This window comes from Lissotriton helveticus, chromosome 3_1 (assembly GCF_964261635.1).
Source record: "Lissotriton helveticus chromosome 3_1, aLisHel1.1, whole genome shotgun sequence".
Lineage (NCBI taxonomy): Eukaryota > Metazoa > Chordata > Amphibia > Caudata > Salamandridae > Lissotriton > Lissotriton helveticus.
This window is the reverse complement of record NC_136061.1, coordinates 979,242,911-979,267,319: the sequence shown is the minus strand read 5'-3', so window position 1 is coordinate 979,267,319 and position 24,409 is coordinate 979,242,911. Positions and strand designations below refer to the sequence as shown.

General features: G+C 36.2%; 1 long non-coding RNA gene across 2 annotated transcripts; it reads left to right on the top strand.

Moving 5' to 3' along the window:
* The first annotated feature begins 7,701 nt into the window (after nucleotides 1–7,701).
* LOC144824827 (uncharacterized) lies at nucleotides 7,702–23,964 on the top strand. Of its 2 annotated transcripts, XR_013609139.1 has the most exons (4): nucleotides 7,702–7,922; nucleotides 19,008–19,445; nucleotides 22,711–22,926; nucleotides 23,185–23,964. It is a non-coding gene; the product is annotated as an uncharacterized LOC144824827 (long non-coding RNA). The 2 variants fall into 2 exon arrangements; XR_013609140.1 differs by lacking the exon at nucleotides 19,008–19,445.
* The last annotated feature ends 445 nt before the right edge of the window (nucleotides 23,965–24,409 follow it).

Genomic DNA, 24,409 nt, shown 5'->3' with positions numbered 1-24,409 from the left:
GTGAATCCTGAAGGACGGGTGCAAGGAGTGTGCCTTGTTCTGTTTACTTGTGCGTGTGCGCTCGCTGGGTCCAAAACGCAATGTTTTTCGTATTCTGATGTTATGTGTACAGTTCTGTGTTTGTATTGTATATCATATGAGGCAAGCGACTCTTATTTAGAGATCATGTTTCAAAGCGCTTATGGATAATAATAATAATAATATTCGGCATTTGTAAAGCGCAAAGTCACCTGTAAGGGTCTCTAGGCGCTATGGGTCTTTGGGAAGATTAAGCAAGCTATTGCCCCGTGTCACATGGTGCTGGGTCAATCTGCCGCCAGTGATCGCCGTGATTCCCCTATTTAGAGTCAGTCGCCCTGACCGCTGCGCCACACGTCTTACATATGGCATAGATTATTGTGCAGGAACTAAGCACTGTCCAACAAAGCATGTAACTAAACATCCCCATTAAAATTGCATTAGATAAATCTTACTGGCAGAAGGTGTGCATGAGACATAAAGCAAAAAGAAACATGTACTCTGTCCCTGTAGGAGGTATTATGGTACACTCACTAAGCGTCTGTGTACGCTCTGTTGTATTTTTCGATGCCGTCTTCCAAGGCCAATTTAACCCAGAACGCATCTACTAAGCATTTGTATAAGGTCTGTTATGCGGGTGTTTAAGCTCTTATCACCCCTATGCGTTCTCTTGAGGCATATTGAACACTTAGAGCTTGTCTAAAAAAACTTCTTAATATGCCTTTAATTTTACCTTTTCTAATTCAGTGGAGCTGCACTTGCTGCGCCACTGAGTATTTGTATAATCTCTGTTGTGCGAGTTTGTAGGCTCCAGTTATTTCCATGTCCTCTTTTCAAGCTAAAAAAACATCCAGAGCGCGCGAAGCCGAATGCTGCAGAATATGAAACGAAAGCAAATTGAGGCGAAAGAGAAAGGGAGGCCCTAAAAGGCGTCCATAGTTCTGATGCGCGGCGGCCATTAGTGTCTATTTTTTTGAAAAATTATTCCGTCACTAACACTCACACTGGTCGCCCTCGCTGGTTCAGCAATGGGGGGAAGGAGGGGAGTGTTCTATTGCACGGCAGACAACAGTGCACTGAAAACTTGACTCTATTTAGTCTCCCGCCGTTTAGGTTGTGACCCACCTCATTTTCCGATCCTTTGCCTGTGAGTCTCATTCACGGAGGAGGGGGTGGCGGTGGATCTTGAAGGACGGGTGCAAGGAGTGTGCCTCGTTCTGTTTACTTGTGCGTGTGCGCTCGCTGGGTCCAAAACGGAATGTTATTTCGTATTATGATGTTATGTGTACAGTTCTGTGTTTGTATCGTATATCATATGAGGCAAGCGACTCTTATTTAGAAATCAGGTTTGAAAGCGCTTATGGATAATAATAATAATAATAATAATCTGCATTTGTAAAGCGCAAAGTCACCTGTAAGTGTCTCTAGGCGCTACGGGTCGTCGGGAAGATTAAGCAAGCTTTTGCCCCGAGTCACATGGTGCTGGGTCAATCTGCCGCCAGTGATCGCCGTGAAAGCGGAGGGGGTGGCGGTGAATCCTGAAGGACGGGTGCAAGGAGTGTGCCTTGTTCTGTTTACTTGTGCGTGTGCGCTCGCTGGGTCCAAAACGCAATGTTTTTCGTATTCTGATGTTATGTGTACAGTTCTGTGTTTCTATCGTATATCATATGAGGCAAGCAGCTCTTATTTAGAGATCAGGTTCCAAAGCGGAGGGGGTGGCGGTGGATCCTGAAGGACGGGTGCAAGGAGCGTGCCTGGTTCTATTTACTTGTGTGTTCGCTGGGTCCAAAACGCAATGTTGTTTCGTAGCTGACCTGACCGAAATGTGCATGGAATGGCGTGCATTGTATTCATAGCTCTAAGGCGCGGCGGCCATTAGTGTCTCTTTTTTTAAAAAATTACTCCGTCACTAACACTTACACTGGTCGCCCTCGCTGGTTCAGCAATGGAGAGGGGGGAAGGGGGTGTTCTATTACGCAACAACAGCAGCGCACTGAGGACTTGACTCTATCAAGTCCTCCGCCGTTTCGGTTCTCACCTACCTTACTTCCCGATCTCTTCCTTGAGGACGTCAAAATGCAGTATAACGATCACCTCCAGATTTTACCTCGGGCCCTCTTGTCTGCCAGAGCCATTAGCAACCAATGTTGAGGGCAGGGCTCCGGGCGTCTTGGTAATTGCTGGAGCACAGTCAGTGAGTCATGTCTGTCTCAGTGTGGCGTGCGTCTGAAAGCAGCACGGCGCCGTGGGGCTGGCGGCACATTTGTTACACTGTAGCACCTCAGCCACTCTAGAGCTGATCGCAAACATTTAACTATTAACTTCCTGAGCCCCGCTGCTACTGCCGCCTGGGCTTGACTCGCCCTCCCCCTCTGGAAATGTTCACCATCAAAGCACATACCAAACATGCAAATATTAATAAAACAAATCCAAAGCCGAAGGCTGCAGAACATGAAAGAAAAGCAAATTGAAGCTGGAGAGAAAGGAGAGCCCTAAAAGCCGCTTATGCCTCTAATGCGCGGCGGCCATTAGTTTATTTGTATTTAACAAATTACTCCGTCACTAACACTCACACTGGTCGCCCTTGCTGGTTAAGCAATGGGGGGAAGGAGGGGGGTGTTCCATTGCGCGACAGACAGCAGCGCACTAAAGACTTAACTCTATTTAGTCTCCCACCGTTTAGGTTGTGCACCCACCTCATTTCCCGATCCCTTGCCTGCGAGTCTCATTCACGGAGGAGGGGGTGGCGGTGGATCCTATAGGACCGGTGCAAGGAGTGTGCCTCGTTCTGTTTACTTGTGCGTGTGCGCTCGCTGGGTACAAAATGCAATGTTGTTTCGTATTGTAATGTTATGTGTACAGTCCTGTGTTTTGATCGTATATCAAAATGAGGCAAGCAGCTCTTATTTTGGGATCAGGTTTCTAAGCGCATTTGGATAATAATAATGATAATAATAATTCACATTTGTAAAGCACAAAGTTACCTGTAAGGGTCTCTAGGCGCTACGGATCGTAGAGAAGATTAAGCAAGCTATTGCCTCGAGTCACATTGTGCTGGCCAATCTGCCGCCAGTGATTGAACCATGATTCCCCGATTTACAGTCAGTCGCCCTGACTGCTGTGCTACACCTATTCCATATGGCTAATAGATCATTGTGCAGGAACTAAGCACTGTCCAACAAATCCTATAACTAAAAATGCCCATTAAAATTGCATTATATAAATGTCCCTGGCAGAAAGTGTGCATAAGACATAAAGCAAAAAAATAACATGTACTCTGTCCCTGCAGGAGGTGTGCATGGGACACTATAGCAGCACCTGCTCTTTCCCTGCATAAAGTGTGCATGGTACAATTAGCATTGACCCACTCACTCTCCCTGCGGGTTGTTTGCATAGTATTGTAAAGCAGGAACATGTATAGTATAACAGTGACTCACTTCTACTTGCAGGAAAGGTGCATAATACAATATACAACGACCCACGCTGTCCATGCAGGAAGTGTGCATAGTACAATATAGCAGCACCCACTGTCTTTCCCTGCAGGTGGGGAGGTGTGCGCGGTACAGTATAGCAGCACCCACTCTCTCTCCCTGTAGGAGCTATGCATGGTACAGTAAAGCAGCGCCTGCTTTTTTGTGCAAGAGGTATGCATGGTATAGTGTATGGTACAGTAAAGCAGCGCCCGCCCTCTCTATCTGCATCAAGTGTATGTAATACAGTGAAGCAGGAACGTGTACAGAATCCCTGCAGGAAGTCTGCATGAAGCCGTAAAGCAGAGCCCCCCCCCCCCCCATTACCCTTCCTGCATGGAGTTTACCTTGCACTGTAAGGCAGTGATATTGCTCTACTGTTGCGTAAGTGGTGAATGGATCTGTTAAATAGGAATATGTGTCCTCTAATTGTAGGTGTGCACGGCATGATGAAGCTGCAACAAGCTCCTTTTCCTGCAGGAGGTATGCACGAACTGTAAAGCAGGAACATACACCTCTTCCTGCAGGATGCATGCACCGTTCCATAAAGCAGAATGCTACACGCTCTTCCCACAGGACGTGTGCATGGTTCCATAAAGCAGGAACCTGCACCTTCTTTCTGTAGAATGTGTGCACGGTACAATGAAGTAGTATTTCACACACACTTCCTGCACAAGGTGCCAAGGGCAGGAGTTGTGAATAACGAAGCCAATGATGCACTCTCTTTTTGGGGGCAGAAGATAACCACGTAGCCATTCATGCTTCCTGTACGGCATGTGGACAGAATGAGCTGTGCACTAAAATAAAATGCCCAGTGATGCCCTCCCCTTCACTAGGATGAAACTTCAAGGGGCATGCACACATTCTTGGCATAAGATATAAGTGGAAGCGCATGCTGTTCTGTCCGACATGTGCATGGAATAGCATGCATTCAATTGCAAGTCCACTGATGCACATTTTTGGGGGAGTGTGGAAGGGAGGGGGAGCAGGAAATGTGCTTGAGACGCATGTGGCCATGCATTCTGTTCTGCTTGATTACTATGTGAAGTGACTGTATAAGAATACAGTGACATACATAAAGGCTGCTTGGACCTGGAGTCTATGCTAGTTGGGCATAGAAGGCCTAGGTGTTGCAGGGCATTAGGGGACCCTCCAAGCTAGTCCCTGCAGGAAGCTGTGCATTGGTAATGTAGAGACCTGCAGCTTCTCCCTGCAGTAGACTGCAACGTACATGTATCAAGAGTTGTCTGCACTATCATCAGGACGAGTGCCTTGCACGCAGATTGTACAAACTTGCACCCACTCCCTAGGAGTCAAATAAGTATAATAAGCTGCAAGAAGTGTGTCTGGCGCAAAGTGTGGCCTCCCGCCCCTAGGTCATGCATTCTATTAGTAATCCTCGCACAATGGCTGCATGTAGTGCTATGCTGTAAGCAATACGTGGTCATGTGTCCTAGGAGCGATCCCAGGCGCTATGGTTGTTTGGGGGCAGCCTTGGGTATTGAATACCTTATTATGATGCATATGTCTCGTCTGTCCATTCCTAAGTCTGCAGCCCTAGATGCCTTAATGAATGATTTATTGATGAATGCTATATAATGGAGTACATGCAGTTTGTGGACACCAACACTCTCCAGGTACTGACGAAACATAATATCCAGAAATCTTGTCTCACAGAAGGTATTTACAAAGTCTATGCTTGTGAGGCGTAAAAAGCTTCAATGTTGCAAATTCTACGGTACCCTGCAAACTAGTCCCTGCAGGAAGCTGTGCATTAGTAATGTAAAAACACGCAGCTTCTCCCTGCAGTAGGCTGCATCTTGCATGAGTCATAGGTGGGCTGCATCATTCTCAGTAGGGAGGCTTTGCACGCAGATTCTACCAACTTGCATCTACTCCTTAGGAAGCAAATAAGTATATAAAGCTGCAAAGAGTATGTCTGATGCTAGATGCAACCTCATGCGCTCAGGTCATGCAGTCTATTAATTAAGCACACAGAGTAGCTGCATGCAGCATTCTGATGTAAGCAATAAGTGCTGATGTGTCCCGAGAGCGGTCCCAGGTGCTATGCTTGTTTGAGGGCGGCCTTAAGTAGTGGATATCTTATTATGCTGCATATGTGTCGCCTGCCCACTTCTAACTCTGCAGCCCTGGTGTGCCTGAATAAATGAATAATTAATGGATGAATGCTGTGTAATGGAGTTTCCAGTCTGTAGACCCCCAGCGCTCTCCAAGTACACATGATACCCAGTATTCCAAACTTTTGTCTTATAGGAGGTATTTACAGTACTGCAGTTTGCATGCACTTTGACTGCATGCCCTGACACTCGCTACCAATAGTAATTTTCTGAAGTTGTGCATAGTGTTTAGTATTAGAGGTTATTCTGTCCTTAAGGCGCTTTCCTGTGTGACAAGTTCAATAAATTACATTACACGTTTGCACACGATCACAGCAATTACAAACATCAAATTTAAATATCAAAGATTGAAACTCGTCTCCTGGTAACACAATGACTGCTATTAAAACATTGCTTAAGAAACAGTAAACTTAAAGTGTAACAATGTAGCACCAACATAGTTACAGGTTAAGTATTCAAGATGCTCGAAATGTCATTAATTTAAAAAGTATAAAAGCCATTTTCTACGCCATCTTGTTAACACCCTCCTGAACGTGTTTCTTGGAATGTTTCTTCTCTTTTCTGCTTTTATCTATTTCCATACAGTTGTATCTCTTCTACCCTCCCTTTGTAATGTAACTGCATCTACACTTATGGAACTCTACCTTTTGGCATATGATATAACTCTAACAACTGGTATTTCCAGTACACCTTGTACCATCTACCTTTTTATGCAAGCCTTTATACTCTCTACCATTCCTATGTGACTCTTAAAGTATATCCAGTCTTATCCTTACCCTATGTATATAAACATAACTCTTACAACTAGTCACCTATGTGACTGTTAGAAAACATACATGTGTATCCCTTTCCTATGTATATACAGATAAGTCTAACAACTAGTCACCTATATCTATTAAAGTATATCCATGTGTATCCCTTCCCTATGTATATAGAGATAACTCTAATCACTAGAATATGCAGTAGTTTGCTGGCTGTTTACTATTCTATATAACTCTTAAAGTGTATTCATGGGTCTCTCCTCCTTATGTAGATAGAAATATTACTAGTATATATCTAGAGTATATCCATTTGTATCTCCTGCTTGAGTGACTTTATCTCTTGTACATTTGCAATATTTTCTGTTTGTACCTTTTTTGTAACACATGTAATCCTAAATCTGTAACTTTTTAACTAGTTCTTATATAAAGTAAAAATTTGCAATTTTTTAATGTAACTATTAGTCCTTATGTTTTTAACTGGTTATTATGTAAAACGCTATGACACCTTCAAGTAAAGTTCGCACTATATAAAATAGCAATAAATAAATAAATACTTAAGGAGATAAGGAGGCATAATTACAGTCACCTCCAGATTTTATACCAGGCCCCCTTGTATGCCAAAGACAGTAGCAACCACTGCTAAGTACAGAGACCCAGGGGCTTGGTAATTGCTGGACCACAGTCAGTGATTCATCACTGTCTCAGTGTGCATGCATCTAAAAGTGGCATAGTGCCATGGGGCTGGCACCCAGGCAAAATGTTACAATGTAGCACTTCAGCCACTCTACAGCTGATTGCAGACATTTAACTATTAACTTACTGAGTACTGCTACTGGCAGTACGTCTTCAATTAGCAACAAAGCTTGTGTCATGCGCTAGCACCTTGAGTAGCATACAGAGGCAGAGTAGCAATAAATGCATAACAGTGCATTTCAGTGCAGTTATGTGGAATACCGCAGTAAAATGCATAAGTGACACACCTGAAGCAAAATACTTAGCAGGCCTGCTTCATGCTCCTAGTTAATGGCAATAGAACATCTAGAGCACATCTAAAGAACTTCATAACCTGGCCCCATCTTTATGCCATTAATTCTTTAAATCCCAATAACTGCTGCACTATAAATACTTACACCATCCTAACAGCCGCTGCTCAAAATACAGTAAAAAAAAAAACGTAATCTGCAAATTCTCAACTTTCATTTACTTTATTTATGTACTTTTTTAAATTATTTAGGCGTTTTTAGGCGTTTTTATATAGTGCGTACTTTACCTGAAGGCATCTAAAGGCATGAATACTAATAATTCAGACAACTACTTTGTAAACTACAAATAAATTTGCGTTAATAAGATTATTGCATTATATTATTACGCTTAATAATACAGTATTATTTGTAAAAATAAAAAATATGTATATTATCCCCCAAAATTTTTTTGCTATTTCTTTACAGCATTTATTACATTACTACGCTGCGCTGTTTATTGTAGCAGTCCCCAAAAGAAGACAGTTACTAAATAAACTTCAGCAACAACAAAACGTAAGTGCATTTAAATGTGTTTAATGTTTGCCACTTTATTAATACTTGTTATTGTAATGTACACATTGATTGCATTAGCATGTTACTACAAATTCTGGTGCAAATCTGCCTGGTCACTATGCAGAACTGCTTTGTTCCCTGCATTCCCTGTCTTCTTGGAAGACTCCAGTATTTGAAAGGGGGAGGGAGGGGAGATCGATGACATCTTTTGTGTTGTTAAGTCTCCCAGGAGGGGGTTAATTTGTAGGCGACATGCTCGAGTTGCAGTGGGAGGCAAGGAGTCTCCTCTGCTAAAACTGAAAGAAAACAAACAGATACGCTTTTAGTTTTAGCATAGGAGACCCCTTGCTTCCCACTGCAGCTCGAGCATGTCACCTACAAATTAACTCCCTCCTGGGAGAGTTAGCTCTAGCAGAATAGAAATAAAGTTTCCAAAGAAGTTATGGCATAAGCCCTAGCCTTTCAAAGGGGGTGTGAGGGGAGGGCGGGCGGGGGCATTGAAAGAGCCAGCTTTATTCGACAGTCTTGCCGTCATGACCTTGAATCCTTTTTTTTTTTTTTCGAGTTTAACAGCATCCAGATTTTATTAATTGATATGTTCTCAAACAGTCACGGCAATTGAGGTGAGACATGGGCTACATTACAACTCAGCGCTCCATCGTCCTTTCCTCAGTGGACCAGAAAATTTACTATAAAACCAATAAAAATAAAATCGTTTTGACCAGAGAAAGATTAAAGTGAGGGTGGACACTTTGCATTTACGTTGTTCTTAACAACAGTTCACAAGCCTTGTCTAAGGAACATTTAAAACTGCAGAATTGAGCCAGAAGATAAAATTCATGTTGCCTCCAAGTTACAAACACGTTTGAGCCTTGATACAGTTGTGTCCACTCTTACCCAAAACTAGCAACTAATGCCTAGTAGACAATGTCACGTTTTTCTTAAATAGCTGGCCATGTTATACAGGAGTAAGTTTACAGATATACGGAAGGAAAAATTGCCAATGGAGCACTGCAGATTAGATCGAATATGGTACTGAACGCCACAAACTATTCACTTGTAGCACAATGTAAAAATGCATTCTTGTACAATCCAGATATTTACTTTGAAATCCACTTTTGCTCGTCCGGAAAAAAAGGCCATTTGAACTTACAAGTTCTGTTTTAACAGTTAATGACAGAACATTTAGTCCCTCCCACAAACAAAGTTGTATGTGCAAACATAGCTTACAAAAAAGGAAAACAAAATTCGGCATTTTATAAAACCTGATAAAAAATAGTATTTCAAACTGTACAGTCACCAGAAGTACACAATTATCGAAAGTCATACATTTCACTTTTGGGTGCTAAGTTGTAATGTAGCCCATGTCTTGCCTCAATTGCCATGACTGTTTAAAAACGTATCAATTAATATCTTGGATGCTGTTTAACTCGAAAAAAACCCCAAAAAAAACCTTGAATACTTTTTAAACACAATGTTGTAAATAGCGTTTTTCAATCATTCATTTTTTATGTGTAAAAGTCTATTACAGACATTTTGTAGACAAAATGTGTTTATGCGTCATGCGACATCCATATAAAAAGTTTATTTTGGATCAATACATTACCTCACATATGAGAAATAGAAGGGTGTGACAGATTATTTGCAGTAATATTAGTGAACTGCTGTTGTGTTATATAGTGAAAACACACATCACTATCACTGAATATCCAATGTACACACATTTAGTATTTGACCAAAGAAGGCATGAAAGAGCTGAGACTGGATCATAAAATCAAAGCTGGTCCGAACAGGGGCCCCAAAAATACATTTGGCCCCCAGGCCCCAAAATCCTTAAAACGTCCCTGAAAGTTTTTTTTTAAATAACACAGACAGGCACACAACATACCAGTCAGCCATGTATTGTTTAAACAGCTTGCAAGTTGCTAAATATGGTTATAAATAAAAAGTATATATTCATTTGTAATGTTAACAAGCTCTCGGACCCCCCTTCTTTTTGTTGATTCATTTGTAATGTGAGTTTTCTATATTTGTTCCCTTTTATTATCAGTCATGAATCATTCATGCAGCTCTAGAAAACAAAAGTTCTTTATATTTATGTTTGCTGTTCAAAGTATGCACAGACAAGTATTGAAAATACATCTTTAGGTGACTGATTATTTTTATACCATCTGTGACATCAAAATAATGAGCTGGAACCCCTAATTATAAGACTGGAAGTTTGTTGAAGGATCAGCACATTATTTATTTGCTCCACCCTGATCCCTGGTTACTGCCATAATAGCAATAGTTTAACACATTTGAAACCCTATGCTGCCGTCAGTAACATGCTGAGTTACTTTAAGTGTCTGGGAATGCACCCTGCATCCAGACCACTCACTCCTCACTCTCGCCCTTCACTCTCACTCTCACCCAGCACTCACACTGACCCCAATGCACTCACACCATTCACCCACTTACCCTCCACTCACAGTAATCACTCTGCACTCACAGTGATCACAATGCGCTCACACTGATAACCATGCACTCACACTATTCACCCACTCACCTTTTCACCTTGCTTTCACACTGATCACCATGTTTTCACACAGTTCACCCACTTACCCTCCACTCACAGTGATCACTTTGCACTCACAATGCACTTGCACTGTTCACCCTGTACCTCACCCTGCAGTCACACAAGCACACTACTCAACACAAACTCGTAACACTTCACTCACCTGTCCCCCTCACTGTTCAATCTGCAATCTCACTCAAATAAGCCCACCACTAACCATACATTCATTCATCCCACTCTGCACTAACATGCGCACCCAAATTCATATGTTCGCCTCGCTCACCCCTGTACACAAATATAGGCATGTCGTGCCCCATTAAGGTTTTCATCCTAAATTACAAAAGGAGACATCTAAACGCACTACAATGCAGCCTTCCAGGGGCCCCTTGATAGAGACAGTTCTGTTTTTTCCCTGATGAACTGGAATAATTCCTTAACAAATTCTTGTAAATACTGTTTTGTTTAATTTCTTTTTAATGTAATTGATGTGAGGAAGTCTATTACTATTTGTAGAGAAATGTTTGCTTCATGCAACAACCATAAAAAACTTATTGTATTGAATGTTATTAGCTGAATATGCCGAGAATGTCGCATGGCAATCGGGTCCAGAAATTTCTGTCAGGTGGTGGGGGGGGCCCAACATCTAAAAAATTAAGCTAGGGAGGCTCAACCTACAAAAGTTTGAAGACCTCTGTTATATGCAAACTAAGTGCAAAGAAAGTAAATGCACAGTCGCAGAAATGCAGAATAAATGCAAAGTGACAGTAAATGCAAAGTAAATGCAGAGACAGTCAGTGCAAAGTGAATGTAAACTGAATGACAGTATGTGCAAAGTAAGTCATTATGAGTGTGATTGCAAACTGCAATGGCTACACTATTTAATAATAAATGCATCACAAATAATATGTACATTTAGCAATGCTTTATGTATACTTAAATATATGATTAGTATTGTTTACAATAATGTATATTTGCAGGTATTCTCTTTAGTATTACAAAGCATTGTTTTACTATAGTTTTCTACATACATGTTGTATTGTATGCTATTGTATAACAATACATTTATAAATGCATATATAGACTGAAACATTTATCACACATTACTTTGTCTTACAGGTTCTTCAAAAGAAGAAGATATCAATAAGGTAAAGAACTTTTCATTAAACACAAAATTGTTTTAGAAGCCTATCTATATCTGTGTACTTGAACTGTAATTATTCATACAAAATTGTAAATATACAGTACACTTAGTGAGTACACAAATATAATTAAATACAAAAATGTAAATAGTCTTTTGTAAACATTTAAAAATGCATAATATTATACAAGCTCAATACCATCAAGGCCATGAAAAGTTTTCAATACATTCAAGAGGTAAACAATGCCTTCCAAATAGTCTCTTTGCTATTATTCACAACCAAAATAAAATAGCATATATATGGGATGCAGAAGATTTACATTATATAATGGACCTTGGAAATGCATTATATTTAGAAATGCATTCTATCAATAAACAAGATTATATGCATCCTGATGATCTGCCAAAATATATCACACATGGGAACAATGTTTATTCAATTAAATTTGGACAAGCTTATTATGGTAATATATTTACACGTTTCGATTTAATATATCCAGACATACAAGAAGCATTAAATTTATCAATAACAGCTTCTGGAGTCTTGCTTTGTATGGATGTTTATGTTATTTCTATCTTTAAAAATGAAGATAGCTATTTTGTATTTGATTCACATAGTCGAGATAACACTGGAATGCCACATCATAATGGCACATGTGTAGTACTGAAAAAAAAAACTTTTCAAGAAGTGATCAATTATATTAAAAAATTTGCAAATAGCATAAAAGCATTTAATGCAGTAGATGTCCAATTTGAATTAACGCCAATAAATGTTCAAAAAATACAAAAAACATCATTTGAAAAAGCTTTAAAAATAGAGCAGAAAAAATTACAGAAAACAACTAATTTTTTTGTACATACAGCAAACATTTGTGTACAAGCAAATAGCAATAGTAACATAAGTGTTGAAGCATCAACATCTAAGTTACAAGAGAAACAGACGCACAATAGTACACATGCAGAAGTAGCAAGTTCATCCTTAAATACATTATCTGAAACCACTACTTTAATAAAAACACAAAAAAAAAGACATTACGCAAAAAATAAACATTGTAAGCCTTGTAAGAAACAGAAAACTACAACCATAGTTACCCAACATGTAGTACTCACTGAAGACTTGCAGAATATTAAAAAAGATAAAAAGAAAATAGCAAAAAAGAAAAATAGTAAACAAGCGTTAGTTATGTAAGAAAGATTGCTATCAAATAGTGCAACAACTATTAGCAATAGCAACAAAGAAAATGTTACTGAAGAAATTCCTAAAAAAACTCAAATAGAGAAATTCTCTAACCATACATTAAATGTTAATAAGGTGAGCTTTCTCAATAATGACCATACAGATAGTAGCAAATTAATAAGAGTACATCATAGCATTTTAAATACAGAATTTCAAGAAAAAGAAATAAATAGCATATATATTTGCAATCTTGTATTTGTTATTCTTTACAATAAATTTACATTTATGAAAGAATGGACTATACAAGACATACATAATGTAATGCAACTTGGAAAAAAAATGTATATAGACATGCTAACTTTTTATCCTAAACAAAATATAGACATTAAAGATATACCTAATTACATTGAATACAATAATACAACATATTCAATTCAGCTTAAAAAACAACAAATACATAGAATGATACACAATGATAGTTTAGAAGAAAGCATAACATTAGCTTTAAAAAATACATTAACTATACATGCCTCTATCATAATTTACTTAAATACAATACTATTTGTTATAGCTAAAAGTGATGACAACTATTTTATTTACTATTCATATACAACTTCAGATAATAAGAACACACATGATTGTACAACAGTACTTTTACATACTAAAACAAATACACATTTAGTGCAACATATAACAATGCTTTCAAATACAATTTTACCCCTTAATAATAAATCAATATTAATGAGCATTATACCTATTACTATAACTGCAATTCTTACAACTTCATTTCAAAAAGCTCAAAGGAGACTAAGTGCACAGACAAAAAAAAGGTACTTACACGTATGCCTATACATTATAGTACAATATTAGGCTCTCAAACTATACCTGTTATATCTGCAGATATTGAACTAAATGTTAGTACCAGCAAAAATGATATTAATGTACAGCAAACAAATAACATAGAAAATACCATGCTGCCTAATATTTTAAATAAAGACTCTGAAATACAAGAACTTACTGCAAGCCAACAAAATATTCATGTTACTTCCATTAAAAATGTTACAATAGATGCAACACAAAATATTAATGGTAATCAATTAATAATAATGTCTATTATAGATGACTTCATCAATCAAATACAGTATGGACCTGAATATATATGCACTATTTGTAACCAAATGTGGCATAAACAAACAGTTAGAAATATTTGCAATATTATCCACAACAAAACTTTCATATTATGTAATATTAGTAACCAGCAAACAAATTATATATGTAATACATGCAATACGTACATTATCAAAAATAAAATATCACCATGTTCAGTTTATAATGGCATGAGTTTTCCTGATATACCACCTGAATTATATTTGTATGACTTGGAAGAAAGATTAATATCTCCAAGAATACCTTTTTTGCAAATTAAAACACTGCCACGTGGATTTCAAAAAGCATTAACAGGTGCTGTTGTTAATGTTCCAGCTGATGTGATGACAACTATTACAATATTACCAAGACAGATAAGTGATACTATGACAATACCAATTAGATTAAAAAGAAGATTACGCTATAAATCATACACACATTATGAAAATGTGAGACCGAATACAGTTAAAAATGCAGCTTCATATTTAGCATACAATAGTGATTTGTTTAAAGAATATGGAATAACAATAAATGCAGTTTGGGAATATACTCCAAATGAAACAAGTACTATTACAAATACTTCTGATGGTAGTAATAGTTCAAGTAGTACAGATGACATACCTGTGGGCAATTTAGATACATTATTAAGTAATGAAACAATTACAGATGATAACATAAATGTATTAAATTTAGCACCTGCTGAACATAATAAACCACGTGGATTATATGAAGATAAAGATTCTGAGTATTTAGCATTTCCCACAATATTTTGTGGCAAACGTAGAACAGCTAATGAAGATAGACATGTATCAGTACATTATAGTACAATATGTAAAGTTGAGTTGAGAAGTTATGATAAAAGAGTAGCTAATAATGTTACAAATCTGTTTTTCAAATTGAGAAACTTGCAAATTAAGCAAATACAAGATAAAATATTTATATCACTTAGAAAACATTTTACTGATGGTAAAATTATTACAGTAAAAGACATAAAAGAAAATTTACAAACTATATTGCAATTTAATGAAGGATATAAAATATTAAAAACAATACGAAGTTCTCCTCCTAACTGGGAAAACTGCAAAAGAGATTTGTTTGCAATGATAAGACAATTAGGGATTCCTACTTTTTTTTTTACTTTGTCTGCAGCAGAAACAAAGTGGTATCACTTAATTAATATACTTTTACGTATAAAAAAAAAAATGCACCAAAGAAGAATTCAAAAGTATGTCTTGGGAAACTAAATGTAGTTTAATTCAGCAAGATCCTATAACATGTGCACGACACTTTGATTATCAAGTAAAAAAATTATTTAACTGTATTTTATTGCACAAAAGTAATCCAATAGGTAAAATTGCAGATTTTTTCTACAGAGTTGAATTTCAACAAAGAGGATCGCCGCATATACATGCATTACTTTGGATAGATAATGCACCACAGTATGGCATAGACAAAGATGACAAAGTTATTACATTTATTAACAAACACATAACATGTCACAAATCAGAAGAAATTTCTTTTGAATGTTTACTTCCATTGCAAAAACATGGACATACTAAAAAATGTCGTATAAAACATAAAAAAACATGCAAATATCAATACCCAAAATATCCTATGCCATGTACTACAATATTAAAGCCATTAGAATTAGACAAAAAAGATACTATTGCAAAGCAACACATAGATATTATTCATTCTACAATGTCCACAGAAAGTTTTCCACGTTACACATATGAAGAGTTTCTACACAAAATGGAATTAACAGAAGAACAATATCTAAAATGCATACGCTTACACATAAACAAAACAACTATTTTTTTAGAAAGAACACCAGCTGAATCTTTTATTAATAATTACAATAGAATATTATTGTAAGCATGGCAAGCTAACATAGATATACAATATGTCGTAGATGCATATGCTTGTGCTGTATATATTGTATCATATATGAGTAAATCTCAGCGAGGACTAAGCAAAATAATAGCACAAGCCACAAAAGAAGTTTCTCATAATGTAAACATTAAAGAACAATTAAAACATATTGGAAATAAATTTTTGAATTGCACTGAAATTAGTGCACAAGAAGCTGCTTATCTTATACTACAGATGCCATTAAGAAAAAGCTCTAGATCATTTTTATTTATCAATACAAGTTCACCAGACAAACGAACATACTTAATGAAAGACATGAATACAATTAATATGATGCCTGAAACATCAACAAAAGTACAATTTGATAATATAATTAATAAGTATAGCAGGCGACCAATAACATTAGAAAAATGTACTTTAGCTGATTATGCATCCAAATATAATACAGCAACAAAAAGTGACATAAAAAAAGTACAAAACAGTTATGATGATTTACTGTTAGAAACAAACTTTTATAGTTCAGATGATGAAGAACTTGTTATAGATGATTTAGTTAGCAGTAAAACAAGTAAAATATACACTTGCCGTAAAAAAAAACCAAAATAATACGCTATCGCAAATTTAATAAAGTTGATGACCCTGAAAACTATTACAGAGAATTGTTAATGCTTTACTACCCCTGGAGAATAGAAAGCAATATAATTTCTGACAAAAACACATACTATGAAAGGTACCTAGAAGTAAAAATAGAAGTCGATAACAACTATTCCTTATATAACAAGCAACATATAATGCCTATTGATAAAGAAGCAAATAATGATGACAATATGCTAACATCACCAGCATCACCTACAGCACAAATATCAATAGATGACAGAGAAATACATGCACAAGATTATCAACAAGATGCAAACTATGACTTGGCACTAGATTTAGGAGTTAGAAGTATAACAGAAGAAGATTTACTAGTAAATAATTTATTACCACAAGAAGAGTACAATAATATCATGCAAAATTTAACATCAGAGCAACTAGATTTTGTATATCACCATTTGAATTGGCTCAAAACACAAACAACAAATTTCTTTACTTTTTGTACTGGTGGTGCAGGAATAGGTAAAAGTTTTCTTATAACTGCACTTTATCAAACATTACTAAGATACTTCAATACTAAAGCAGGAGAAAATCCAGACAATATTCATATTTTGCTTACTGCACCAACAGGACAAGCAGCACATAATATTAGTGGACAAACGTTACATAGCACATTTAAAATTCCAATCTCTCAAACTTTGACATATAAACAATTAACACATGAAAACAGAGGTGCACTACAAAGTAAGCTAATGCATTTGAAAGTATTAGTAATAGATGAAATTTCAATGGTAGGTACAAATATGCTCACTTTTATACACAATAGAATGCAAGAAATAAAAGCATCAAACAAGCCTTTTGGAGGGATATCTATATTAGCTATTGGAGACTTTTACCAATTGAAACCAGTTTTCGATTCATATATATTTGAAAACTCCAAGCATATGTATGCACCATTAAGTACAAACGTATGGCAAACACATTTTAAATTGTATGAACTTACTAAAATAATGCGTCAAATAAATGATTTACCATTTGCACAAATGCTTAATAGACTGAGAATAGGTGAACATACAAATGCTGATATACAAACATTGAAAGCTCGCGAAATAGAACCTGAATCACATATAATACAATCAATACCATATATAATGGGTACAAATAAAGAAGTTGATGAAGTTAATGATAATGTTTTACAACAACACATAAAACACTATCCTATGTACACAACAATAGCAATAGATACAGTAGCAGGAGACCTAAGTGCAAAAGCAAAAGAAGCAATAATAGAAAGATTACCTACAAATGCAACACAAACAATGAACTTGTCAAAAATATTACATATTGCCATTAAATTGCGTTTTGATCTAACTTCAAATATTAATGTTAATGACGGTTTAACTAATGGTGCAACAGGCATAGTTGAATATGTAGATAGTACAAATGATATCCCAATTATTATTTGGATATTTTTTGACAATCACAAAATAGGTACACAAACAAGACAACAAAACAAGCATCTGTACCATGCAAATATATCTAATGCTTGGACACCAATATTACCAATTTCTCGGCAATTTCAATATAGCAAAAAGTGTATAAGTATTATACGAAAACAATTTCCATTACGGCAATCATCTGCACGCACTATACATAGAACCCAAGGCCAAACAATAGAACCATTATATATACATTTCAATAACATCAAAACACATCACTTACATTATGTAGCAATCAGCAGAGCAAAATCATTACAAAACATATATATAAAAAATTTCAATGAAAATAAAATAGCAACACACTTTAAAGTACATGAAGAAATGCTACGTTTAAAAACATATATGTTATTAGAAATATCTGTAACACACATAGCACAATATAACAAATATTTCACAATTATAACACATAACATAAGATCATTACAAAAACATTTTAAGTCAATGAAAGCTGATAGTAACATATTAAATGCTGACATATTATGCTTAACTGAAATTAATATAACACACAAAACACCTAACCATGCATATTGTATTGATCATTATAATTGTATAATATTTGACACATTTTTCAATAAACAAACAAAACATGGAATTACAATCTATTACAAAAAACAACATATAATACATCCAATATTTACAACAGAACAACAAGTTGACATTTTGCAAATAACACAAACAATCAACAACACAGATTACTTAATAGTATTTATATACAAACAACCCAAAGTACCAATACAAGCCTTTTTAACAACATTGACAACTACATTAAATGCATATCCACATCATAAATATATAATAATGGGTGATTTTAATATTGATTTACTTAAAATGACACACGATACTAAATTGCTTTTGATTTACATGCAAACACATTTCAATTGCGAACAAAAAATAACCACAGCTACAACAGACTACAACTCTTTGTTAGACCACATTTTTACAAATGCATACTTTGCAAATTGCGGCACATTAGAATCATATTATAGTGATCACAAACCAATATGGATGGCTATTTAAATACATGCATTAGATTACTGTCTGTATAAATTGTTGTCTTTACAACATTATATATGTTTCTAAAATACTGCATTATATTTTACAGATGATTTCTATTGAAGAACTCAAGAACGTCAAAGAAGTTAATGGCAAGCCATATCAAAAAGGAATTTGTGTCAACATTATTAAATGTTCATCAAAAACTTACTATAGAAATGCAAAAAATGAGAATAAAGTGTTATACCATATGTCTTTAGCAGATGAAACTGGATGTATTAAAGCAACATGTTACAACGAAGAATACTATAATCAAACAAGAGAACAAAATGGATTGATTATTCGCAATTACATTTTCAAGGATAATATACTATTATTGACCAAAAAAACAAAGATTGCAAGAATGCCACCACTTTCTATTTCTCCAGCTCTTATCCAGAAAGCAGAATACATTCTACATCCAAAGGCACCACCAGTGTCTCCTATAAAGGCTGCACGCGAAGCTCCTGTGAAGACGCTACTAAGTGTATCAGGAACAGTAACAGAGGTAAGATGCACTACATTATTTTGTTAATACTATGACGTTTGCCATTTTCTCTCCTTTCCAAAAGCAAAAAAAGTGACTTACAACTGAATGACTATAGTTAAGTATTTATTATGCAAATGTACTTTACCATGCTTATAATGATACATACCTATGAATAACTTGCACTATTAAGCTGCTCTTCTGTATGAAATTGTTCTATAATATTCACTATACCTTTTACAACTATTTTTGTCAAACCATTCACAAACAAATTAAACAAATAACAAGCAACAATTTACTACCAATTATGAGGTAAGTAAAGCGCTTTACATAATTAATCAATCAATCAATCAAAGCATTTATAAACCGCACTACTCACCCGGAGGGTCTCAAGGCGCTGGGGGAGGGAGGGTCCGCTACTGCTCAAACAGCCAGGTCTTGACCTGCTTCCTGAAATCAAGGTGGTCCTGGGTCAGGCAGAGGTGGGTCGGAAGGAAGTTCCAAGTCTTGGCAGCCAGATAGAAGAAGAACATTCCCCCTCTGGGGGCTCTTCGGATGCGGGGAACGGCGGCGAGAGAGTGGCTGGTCGATCGGAGCTGGCATATAGGAGTGTAGAAGTTGAGGCGGCTGTTGAGGTATCTTGGGCCTTGGTTATACAGGGCTTTGTGTGCATGGGTTAAGAGACAAAAGGTGATTCTCTTGTTGACCGGGAGCCAGTGCAGGTCTCTCAGGTGGCCAGAGATGTAACTGCGCTGGGAGATGTCCAGGATGAGACGTGCTGAGGCATTCTAGATCCGCTGGAGTATCTTCTGGAGTTTGGCGGTGGTACCGGCGTAGAGGGAGTTGCCGTAGTCCAGACGGCTGGTGACAAGAGCCTGGATGACCGTCTTCCTGGTCTAGGTGAGATTTCAACGGAACATCTTACGTAGCATGCGCATGATATTGAAGCTCAAGGGGAGACGGCGTTTATTTGTCTAACCATCAACAGGGAGGAGTCCAGGATAAAGCCCAAGTTGCGTGCATAGTTTGTTGGTTTGAATGCGCTGCCCAGGGAGGGGGACCACCAGGAGTCATCCCAGGCAAAGAGTGAAAATCCCAGGATGAGGACTTCTGTCTTGTCCGAGTTCAGTTTCAGGCGGCTGTTCATCATCCACTTGGCTACGTCTGTCATCCCTTCGTGTAGGTTGGCTCTGGCAGTGGCGGGGTCGTTAATGAGGGAGAGGATCAGCTGGATGTCATCAACGTAGGACATAATATTGAGCTTGTGTTGGCATGCAATGGCTGCAAGGGGGCTCATGTAGACATTGAAGAGGATTGGGCTGAGTGAGGAGCCTTAAGGCACGCCGCAGATGACTTCAGTGGCTTCTGATCTGAATAGGGGGAGGCGGACTCTCTGTGTCCTTCCGGCAAAGAAGGAGATGATCTACTCCACTGCCTTCTCCTGGATTCCGACATTGCTGAGGCACTGCACTAGGGAACATGGCAGACAGTGTCAAAAGCCGCTACTTGCTAATAAATATAAATTCCAATGAACAACTTGCATTATGCCAGTGCTGTTCTGCAGTAAATTATTCTACAATGTTGACAATAGCTTTTACAACTATTTTTTGCAAACAATTTTCAAACCAAATTATACAAATAGAAAGCAACAATTCACTACACAATGTAAGGTAAGTAAAGCGCTTTACATATGATACTACTTCATAATAAATATACAGTCCAATTAACAACTTGAATTATTCCAATGCTCTTCTGTATGTAATTATTCTATAATGTTCACTATAGCTATTACAACTATTTTTTGCAAATAATTTTAAAACAAATTATACAATTAGAAAGCAACAATTCACTACCAAGTATAAGGTAAGTAAAGCACTTTACATATGATACTACTTAATAATAAATATACATTCCAATGAACAACTTACACTATGCCAGTACTGTTTTGCATTAAATTATTCTACAATGCTCACAATAGCTTTTACAACTATTTTTTGCGAACAATTTGCAAAACAAATTATAGAAATAGAAAGCAACAATTCACTACCAAGTATGAGGTAAGTAAAACTCTTTACATATGATACTACTTGCTAAACTTTCCTAGCTAAAATACAATTCAATTATCAGTAACAATTGCCTGTTTTTCATAATGCTTGTACAGAAAAAACACTTTCTCCAATGCTACTTACAAGAAGTCATAACTATAATGTTTATTATAAGATCTAAAGCAATGTTTATTTAAACATTACACTAACAACCTATAAAAACTGAAAGCATCAATTAAATACTAATACAAGGTTAGTAAAGCAGTTTAATCATGGTTATGTTAACTAAATATTACTAACTAGCAGCCCGTCGGAATGTTGCCCAAGAGCAATTAAACTTCAGGGCCCCCTACCATCCGCCTTAATAACTACAAACTTCCCTTTTTCCACCTGGGATTTACTTTGCTTCAGGACCCCCACCCACACTACTTTTTGTAACCTACACATATCACTTTTTCCTCCTGCAAACATAATTTTTTTCTCCTGTACACATCACTTTTCCCTATTTTTCCTCCTGTAATGCAATCATTTTCTGACATTTGTAATGCACCATTTGCCTCCTCTTCCTTGTCCTCAGGTTTCCCCAACCGCCACATGCATGCCCCAACACCCGCCTGCCCCTACATAAATACCTTTACCTCCGCCAGCACTACTCCCGCCTGTCCAATCGCACCACCGCTGCTCCCCTGCACTGTCTGCCACTCTTACTTAACCGCCAGTCGTCTCCTACTGTTATCACCGCTCCTGCCTCACACCATGTCCGCCACTCCCCAAACAACATTCCTCCACAAGCTTCTAACATGACCACGCACATCGCAACCAGCACTACTTATCAGAAACTACTTTTTTTTAAAAGAAGATTTTAATTAACGTTTCTTTTTTTAATTTCAAATAATGAAGCAACAATACAAAGTAAGTAAAGTAGTTAATATACTTTATTAGTTAGAAATAAATACACAACTACAATGACAATGACATACAACTAAGATATGTATTAGAACTATAAATTGAAAAAAAATGCAAGATTTACAAGTTTTATGTTACATGTTACAACTATCAATTGACTTTATGTTTACCTACTCTTATGTAAATTATTCAAAATAAATATACATGTTATGCTTTTGCAAAAAGTTTGTATTTCTACTAATAAAAGTATGTAAAAACATTTTTTATTCATCTGAAAACAACATGTATACGAGAACAATACCAACAATAACAAATCAGAATTTAATATATTGCAGGTTGAAGATACAAAAATTATATTCGTCAAAGGACAGGAAACAAAAATAAGGAGCATAACAATAAATGATGCTACCGACTCCATTAAAATTAGTCTGTGAAGAGAAGCAACAGACTTTACTATCGACATTGGAAAGTATGTACAGCTAACGCATCTGACTGTACACGAATTTAACGATGAAAAGATATTAAATACGACGAGACATACCATATTGCAAGTAAGTAAAAATGTGTAAATGTATCAATTAAAAAAAATGCTTTATGTTAAAACACTTTCTTCTAGAATATAATATTTATTACCCACCTAAAAGAATTTGTACAACTGAATTTTTAATGTATGCTGCATAAATTTCTAAAATGTATGTAAATGTTTTTTCCTAAGTTCATACCCTGTATTTATCAAAATGGATTCAGATGTTATTAACAAATAACCCAAATGAAGAAACAATAATAAAAAAAAAAAACTTTTTCCATAGGTCATACAACCTCCAAAGGAAACTATTTTCGTAACATTATATGGAGTTGAGAAAACATTACAAGAAAACACAACAATGACAGCACAAGAGGAACAAATGAAAATGTACAATCAGTGGACATTGTCAATATAGCTTTAATGGACTATTTAGGAATTGAAACAGATACTGAGAACTTTGAGGATGCTTTAATGCCATATCTACCCATCAAATTAAAGGTGTTGTTTTGCAATGGATGCATAACTGATATCATTGAAGAAATTTAACTCGATACCAATAACAAAAAACTTTTCTTGAACTGCAAAGAACTGTTTATTTGCCTAAAAAACAATACTGACAAATTTTGTTTTTAATATTTGTTTTTATTCTTAAAATGTAACATTTTATATAACACTGATACTATACAATTAATGTCTCTTTACTATGCATAACTGTTTTTTTATATTGTACTTTTTATTTAGAGTGTTGTACTTTTCCAATAATTTTCTTAAAAGCCATGTTCTCAAAAGAAATATCTTAAAAAAACTAAAACACTATTGCAACGTTTGCACAATATGTTTGTGATGTTTACAATTACCTCGTTTGGAAATCGCATGTACATATCACATTTATTTCTATCTATCATAACTGTTTTTTTATATTGTACTTTTTATTTAGAGTGTTGTACTTTTCCAATAATTTTCTTACAAGCCATGTTCTCAAAAAAAATCTTTAAAAAACTAAAACACTATTGCAAAGTTTGCACAATATGTTTGTGATGTTTACAATTACCTCATTTGGAAATCGCATGTACATATCACATTTATTTCTATCTATCATTAAAATTTGATACTTTTGTACAAGCCATATTTTATATGTTCAGTTTTATACAAACAAAACTTAACTACTGCATAAATAAAAAGACATTGCCATTTACAATACTAAAAGCTCAAACTTTCCTAATGCGAGACCTATTGCATTGCAAATGCTTGTCTTTCCAGTGTATGACTATAGGCACTGCCCCCTTCTGGGATTCATGTCGCTTTAAAGAAAAGCGACTTAAGTAAGAGTCTTTCCATTTTCTGTTTTCAACAAATGCCATTAGTCGCCATCTTAGAGTGAAGTAGTTAAAATCTAATGAGCTGGAACTTTACTCTCTGAATTGATATTAAACAACTAGTATAGGGTAAAAATAAACTTTGTGAGTGCAAAATCAAGTTTTATAATAGCTGTCCTCAACGTGCGATCA